The sequence below is a fragment of the Anomalospiza imberbis genome, chromosome 1 (assembly GCF_031753505.1).
Source record: "Anomalospiza imberbis isolate Cuckoo-Finch-1a 21T00152 chromosome 1, ASM3175350v1, whole genome shotgun sequence".
Lineage (NCBI taxonomy): Eukaryota > Metazoa > Chordata > Aves > Passeriformes > Viduidae > Anomalospiza > Anomalospiza imberbis.
The window spans coordinates 145,593,821-145,601,590 of NC_089681.1; the positions used below are offsets into that span (position 1 = coordinate 145,593,821).

The 7,770-nt window shown below is 46.1% G+C and overlaps 1 long non-coding RNA gene across 1 annotated transcript; it reads right to left on the bottom strand.

The window, feature by feature from the left end:
- Window positions 1-133: 133 nt before the first annotated feature.
- LOC137463663 (uncharacterized) lies at window positions 134-7,070 on the bottom strand. The gene is made up of 2 exons (XR_010993958.1): window positions 2,752-7,070; window positions 134-2,124 (listed from the first exon to the last, which is right to left on the bottom strand). It is a non-coding gene; the product is annotated as an uncharacterized lncRNA (long non-coding RNA).
- Window positions 7,071-7,770: the final 700 nt, after the last annotated feature.

Below are 7,770 nucleotides of genomic sequence, written 5' to 3' on the forward strand. Positions count from 1 at the left end.
GAGCCCTTTCCCACCAAACACATCAGTCATTGTGCTGACAGCTTAGGACCACATTGGTATTTTTGGTATGTATGTTCCACTCAGGAAAAAATCCAACAAAATGTAATAATCTGTGTTGCAGAAGAAAAGTAGCTGCATTTTATCTCAGTTTATTTTCCTCTACTACAAGGACAGGCCAGTCAAAGACTCTGTGGAGTAGAAAAGTTTGCTCAGTAGAAAAGAACAACTCCTGCCTACATGACGTTAAACTACCAAGTAGAAAAAACATTTTTTGCTTGGTGATTGCATTCCCTCCCACTCTCACACAAGCCAAGAGGAGTCTCTTGTGTTTACAGCCAGAGAATGGAAGAGAAGCACTGGGCTGGTCTTGGCTCAGCTCGGTTTTTTGTTTGTGTTGGACACATGATGACACTCCCCTCTTCAGATCCAAGGTCCTAAAAGCAATTTGTTTTCATTTAAAACCAGAAAAGGCCATGCTTTCTTACCAGCACACACGCTGGGGAAGGCTGACAAAGCAGCTGCCTGTCCTTGTGCCTCAGCAGAGGAGCTGGAGCTCCCATGGCTCCCACCCAAATCTCGGGCGCGTCAGAAAAGTATAACCACAAACTTTCCAACCTTTTGCGATCGAGCCAGCAATATTCCCGGTTTGGCAACTACAACTCCCAGCTGTCAGCCTTACTGGGCTGTATCAGAGCCACGTGGACACAGGGAGCTGCTCACACAGCCCAACTTGCAAGACCGGTGCCTCAATTTGTCATGCTCGTATAATAAATCAATTTGTTTCCTTTAACTAGGGATTAGTCAGCAAACCCTCACTCATGCTTTTCTCGTACAGTAAGTCTCACTTCCCTATAGAATTTTGGTGAATGTGGCCTTACCTTTGCTTTAGAAGAAGCAGTGAGATGAGGTTGGTTTCCCTGAGCTATCCATTCTCTTGCGAATCCCCTCACCCAACAAACACTGGATTTTTCTACCCATGATGAACAGCTGTTGGACGCATGGTCTACCCTGTGTCCTATACAGCGTGGTGTAGGGAAGGGATGGTGTGCTCCAAGCCAGGCTGACCTGGATGTGATGTGGCCAAGCAGCAGAGCATTTCACCCACAGCCCCACTGCCACCCCTGCTCCATGTCCCGGGGGTGAGTGGAGGCTCTTTGTTCCGCAACAGTCTGGGACAATTTCCCACTGAGCCAGGGGAGATCCTGTCTGTCCTTCTGGACAAACAGGTTGTTGTGTTAAGCAGGAGAGGCCTATCAGTGCTGGCATCTCTCAGTCTGCCCCGGCAGGGCTGTGTGGGAGGGCTGATTACCAGCACCAGCGAAAGTGGCTCCTTGTAGCCCCCTTGGCCCCTCTGGCCCCACTTGAACCCTGCTTGAACTCAGGTTCAGGCGAGAGATTTCGCACGTGGTTCAGAGTGGGGCTTGGAGCAAGAGGACAGTGTCAGCAGCAGATCCCTCGGCACTGCTTCTCCCCAGCTCTGGCTGATGGACTGCAAAATCTCCAGCCCCATGTGCTCAGCCTGCCTGGTCCAGCCAGCTGTGGGAGGAATTTCAGCTGTGGAATAATTTCTCAGAGGAAGTGTCTATCCATGAATTAATGTCTCTAAGAACTAATTATTGGGTAAACTGTATAAACAGTCCCTGGAGTGCCTCTTCAGTACTCAGCTTTTGGGCTTCAAAACAGACAGAGCAGGCAAGAGGATTTTCAAAGGAAGCTCTGTCTGGGCAAGCGATGATGTAGGTGACTCAGTGGTTTTCCCTCTCACAGCCTAAAAAGACAGAAAGGTCCACAGTGGTCATTTGGGGTGAAAATTTATAGCTTATTAATTAAAAAAGAAGGAAAAAAAAAAGCCATTTCTAGGCCAGATCATAGATTCTAGGCTGCCATCCAATGTCAGAAAATGTTCCTCTCCCAGCAGGGGATCCAAGCTAAAAGGTTATTTAATACTTTCTGGTTGTTTTTCTGTTTGGAATAACTGCCTTAAATGATTGGTTTTGGCCTGAGAAACTGTTTGCTTACCTGGCACCTGAACTTCAGTGATAAACTTTAATGTCCTCCTCTGAGTATTCCTATAGCACACAAAGGAGGCTTCATGCAGTCCCACTAGCTATAAATCTGACCTTTCTTTTAAAAAAAAAAAGTCAAAATCAGATGTTGTTCATTATCTCTTCCAACTCCCATCTACCCGTGAACATCCAAAAGTTTTAAAAGCCCTGCTTAAGCAGGTCTCCACTCCATTGATGGAATATCCTTTAATATTTTATAGCTCTGACTTGCACTTCTAAAAGTACTAATTAATCTCACTAGATAAAAACTGGCAAAAAATGGCACAAGTGAGAATAGCTCCATCCTTTCTCACAGCAATTGTGTGCCAGTTCATCTTGGAGCATGTAATGATTTACTGTAATAGTTTTAGGTCCGTAATGGGGCCAATAACTGGCATCTGGAAGCTGTGAGGCTCTTTCCCAATGGATGCCATTCACATATAGTTATTTAATTAATTAACAGCTCCACTACCATAAGCCAGTGAAGAGTCCATTAAAGTTCTTTTTTTTTTTTTTAAATATCTTCCAAAGTAAGAACATATGCTGCACACTGCTTTTCCCTTGGAGAGTGCTTAATGTTGCAACCTGTTTATCTTATGACTGATTTTCAAATTCCACCTTAACCAGCTGCTTTTTGCTTGACTTTGGGATTCAGCAGAGACTGAACTGCTGAGTGCTCAGCAGGAGCAGCAGAATAACATTCTACCTGCATGTGCTCATTCCTGAACGAGGTGCCAAACCCCTGCAATGGCTGCCTGGCTGTCTCTGTGCTATTCCCAGACTGTACATGTGATGCTCTTTCACTTGCCCATTTTCTCTGCTGTAAGAAAAAAAAAACTAATGAAAAAAAATATATATATCAAGGTGTGTAGTTCATTTGGAATAAGCAAAATATCAGTGGGAAAACGAGCCCCAGCAGACATTGGAGGGAGTTGGTCAAGTTTGTAAAATGCATTTGAGAGCTCAGTCCCATGTGAAATGTGGAAAAGCCATCAGGGGCCATAAAGCCAGCAGGGATGCGTTTGGTCTGGTAACAGTGCCAAAGGATTTTGCTTCCCCAACGAGGATTCCTACTCCTGAGGTGCAGTTAAATGCAAACCACGTCCTGTTGGGTGCTGGCCTGCAGTGGGGTGAAGGGCTTGTCCATGAGCCTCCGTCCTTCTGCTGGGAGCTGAAATAGGAGAGAAGAGCAGCTTCCCCTGGCACAGGCTGGGCACAGGCACGTGCAGCATGCAGCTCCAGCCCGGTGCCACGCAGCACACGGGATCTGAGGAGCTGCCCCAGAAGGACGCGGTAGACATGAAATTGGAGAAGCTCTGACAGGACGGGAATGTCATTTAACAGTGGCTGTCTAAAGTGAGCCCTGCTAACGTGGCAGGGCACAGTGTGAGCTCCCGGGTACTGGATCGTGATATGTAGGACATGTCAAAAGTTACATAATCCCTGATGCAGAATCCTTTTCTTTGGCTGTAATATGTTGTGTCGTTCCTTCTCCCACTCTCCCTCCCACTGGTCTGCAGCACAGCCTTCTGCCTGCAAGGCTTTTACTGGGGTGTGCTGCAAGGTTTGGGAAAAACAGCAGTGTCCTGGAGCAGCTGTCACCCAGAGCCCTTCATCTGGTGCCTCACCCCTGTGATCCATCATGGATCGTCCAAGGGCTGCCAGAAACACAGGGGAAGACAACAGGAGCTGGGTTTGATACCCCTGGGAGAGATTCAGGTTTGCTCTGCCCAGATGTCAGGTGTGGGGAGTGAAGAGCCAGTCTTTTTAAGTGTGACGTCTCGTGCTCCTCCCTAGGTAGAGCCTCAGGCCTGACAAGTCTGAAAGTTCAGCACCCAGCTCACTTCCAAGTCCTTCAGGGCTCTGAAATTGCTCTTCAGCCTAAACTCCCTGAAACAACCAGTCTGTCCAGGCTGCTGCAAGTCCTCCTGGCAGGCCTTCCTCCCCCAGAAGGTAATGGCAGCCCTGCTGCCTCACAGAGCAGGGGCTGTGCAGGACATGGTTTCCACTTTCAGTTGCTTAAGGGTCAAAGCACTCTCCTGGAAGCAGCACGTGGGCCAAGTTCCTTCTCCTGTAAAAGGACACTCAAACATGCATCTCCCACTTTCCTCAGCATACCTCAGCCCCTGGGACAATGCACTCAACTGGAGGAAGAAGGGACACTCTGCATTCACTAATGCTTGTGTCTGTGTGACCTGTAATCTGCACAAACTCCATGAGAAGTCCCTGAAGCAGAGGCCAGAGCTCAGGATCTCTCCTCCCAGGAGAGTGCCATAACCAATAAGCCATGCAAGGTCACCTCAGCTAACTTCACCACTATCCAGGTACCTACATGTCTCCTATAGGCAGCAGGGAATCAGGCATTTCCTGTCCTGAGACAAGTATCTGGAGTTCCTTTTCCTCTCCACTGACTTTACATGGAGCTTAGGGTAACTAACACAGTCTTTGAAGTCCAGCTGTTCAATATCTACATCAAGGATGATGAGTCCCCCCTCTCCTCCCTCCAACCCTTTCCTTCTTCTCTTTCTATCCCAGTAAATGTTTCATGATGCTGCAGCTCTGACAGGAAGACCTGGGAGCACAGAGTTATCCTAATCCCCTACAGAACTGCCAGGGTTTAGGGGCTGGAACGCTCACCATGGAGCTGTGGGCTCGAAGCATCTCCAGGAGCTCTCCTGTGAACCAGCAACCCCCCAGCAGAGGAGGTTCCTGACGTCTGGTTTCCTTTCCCAGTTTATTTTAATAGGCAAGACCGACCACTTCTTGGTTCTGCACAACACAGGGTGTAGACACCTCTCTTCTGCAAAGAACTGTAAAAAATAATAATTAATATAGTAATTAATAACCCATGGTTACTTTGTGCTTTTGTGGAAAGCAATGCAACTATAACCCAGTTTGACTGGCTGTTCTGTTTTACTGATTTGTCCTGCTCTACTACTTCAATTAATATCCTCTTTAAATGTGATTTAGGCTTAATATTACTTATCTTCAAAATATTAGAAGCATCCCACATGACTTCAGGTTTCTTGATTAGTGTTCATTTACAGATAAATTACCTCAAGGTGCAATGAAGGTTAAGCACATATACTGGGAATTCAAAGTAAAACATGTCTGACAGATTTTGCAACTAAAGTAAAACCCTGTAGCAGAAAGCACTCATTCCTGAAGTTACACTTAAAATCCAAACCAATTAATATTAGAATCATAGAATCATAGAAAGATTTGGACTGGGAGGGACCTGAAAGATCACTTCATTCCAGTTCTCCTGTCATGGGGCACAGACACCTTCCAGGTGCTCCAAGCCCCGTCCAGCCTGGCCATGAACAGTTCCAGGAGTACGGCATCAACTTCTTTGGGCAACATGTTCCAGAGCCTCAACACCCTCAAAATAGCTAATGTATTTATTCTCTGGTAAAGTTTACTTCATGAGAAAAACATTCTATCATAGGCCTCAAAAAAATTTTGACCAGCTCCAGCCATGGATTTTGACCCCTGCAAGGTCATAGGCAAGTCCAAAGATGCAGTGTGGGGCCTTTGTGTGCTGACTTCCTTCCTCCACATCCAGCCTCTATACCAACCTTTCATTTCTTTTCTAGGTTTGCAAACACATCAGACTGAACTTCTGAAAATATTCAGAGGTTCTTTGTTTCTGTGATGTGCAATAAAACCCAATTCACAGCCTGAGAACTCTCTGGGATGGAAACAGGATGGTGTGATTTTCTGTTTCAGGAGTGTCGCTGGAGGATCAGGGAATATCATTAAAGCACAAGACAGAACTTTCCCTGGACATATGCTGTATAATATAAAAACACTCAAAGGATTAACAGCAATCAGGGATATATCTCTGGCTGTGTGCATGTACCAAATCTACAAACAAGGGATTAGAGATATAGAGATATATGAACCTGCAAGGAAGAAATACAGTGGGGCCAGAAATGGGATCATAAGAGAAAGGTTATTCCTACATTTTTAAATTTTTACACAGATCCTTGTATTCCATGATGGCTTATTTGTATTGCACAAATATGTAGAAAAGGAGATCGGTCACAAGCTGCTGGGGTTTGCTTACACCACTCATGAAGGAGAGTATCTGCCCTGCTTGCAGGCCAAGAGCTGTTCCTTGCAAGTGCATCCACATGGCTGGACTCTCAGCATGTGGAAACCCACTCCCAGGCATTAGCCCAGAAGTTATTTAAACAAGAAACTTCTTTATTCTTTTGATGCTCATTATTAAAATAAAACACCCTTCTGAATTTTAACAAGACCCATTTACTCCCTGCCTGGTTTTACAACATCACCCTCTTATCTAGATAGTTTTTCCTAATGTCAAACCTAAATTTTATTATCTGCAAATAAAGCTGGTTCCTTCTTTCCCTATCCCCCAGCAAGCATGGGGAAAGATTTATCACCATCCTCCTTACAATAAACTTTAAAATATTGCAAGATTTTTATCACAGCTCTTCTTTAGACTCTGCTGTTCCCAGACTAAACAAACAATCCTTTCAACATTTCCTCCTAGGTTTTTCCTTCTATGCCTCTGATATTTCTAGTGTCTCTCTCCTGGACTCTCTCCAGTTTGTCTACATTTTTCTTTACAGCACAGTACCCAAAACTGGCCACTCTATTCCAGCTGAGGCCTCACCGGTGCCAAGTGGAGTAGAATAATTATCTCCTATGTCTTAGGTTGCAGTCTCACATCCTGTTCTGCCTGCAGCTGAGCTGGGTGAAAAGTTTATTTCTTTTCACCCACTCCAGCTGCTTATCACCACCTCCCAGCTGCAGGCTCTCCCCCTCCCAGGTCAGCAGTGTAACTGCCGGGGGATTGCTCCAAACACAATCTGGGTGAACAGTCCAGGTTAGAGGCAATAATTCAAATAACAGGGCTTTCCTGATCACCAGTTCAGCAGGCCCAGGTGAAGCTGAGGATAAACAGGTATGAAAAAGCTGAAATCTGAGGTGGGAGGAGATGATGAGCAACAGAGTAATGGACAGCAACATTCACAGCTGGAGGAACTGCAGCCCGGAAAGGAAACCTGATATTGTCCTTACCCTCAGCCTTTTGTCCCCTCTCACCCTCAGTCCCTCCTGATCCTGCTGCCCAGCTGGAAAATCCTCTTCTTGTATTTCTCCTCCCGGAGCACTGTAGCTTGCACTTCATCATCAGGCTGACTTTATAACATTTTTCCTCATTATCAATGCCCTTCTAAACTCAGATTTTGTTGTCCTGAGTAAGACCACCCCAAACAGGTCTCTTGTGAGCACACCCCTTGTTCTCATACCCAAGGTGGTTATGAAAAGGACAGAGAGGAGAACACTGAGGTCTGGCTGAAAAGCTGTCCTGGTGTGGCAGCAATACTTTCATAGCCATCACCTACAGATCCTCATCCACTCCTGCACCACCTCAGAGTGACAGTTTTGTATCTGCTCACAGCCCTTCTCTGAATAGGGTCACAAGGCTCACCAGTGTCCCAGTGAAAATTCCTGTTGCCTTCCTGCACTTGCTCTGCCTATAGAGAACACCTGGCAGGACCCTATATGAGCCTTTCCCACTGACCCCAGAAATTCAGCCAGACAATATGGAAATACTGCACTGATTAGACTGAGGATGAGCCTTTCTTTGCTTAATCTGTGGCTTCTGCAGAGATATGACGGAGGCCTGAGCTGGCTGCTGATCTGTCTTGCAGATTTTCTGCTCCCCTGCAAAACAGTGGTTTGTGCTCTGAAG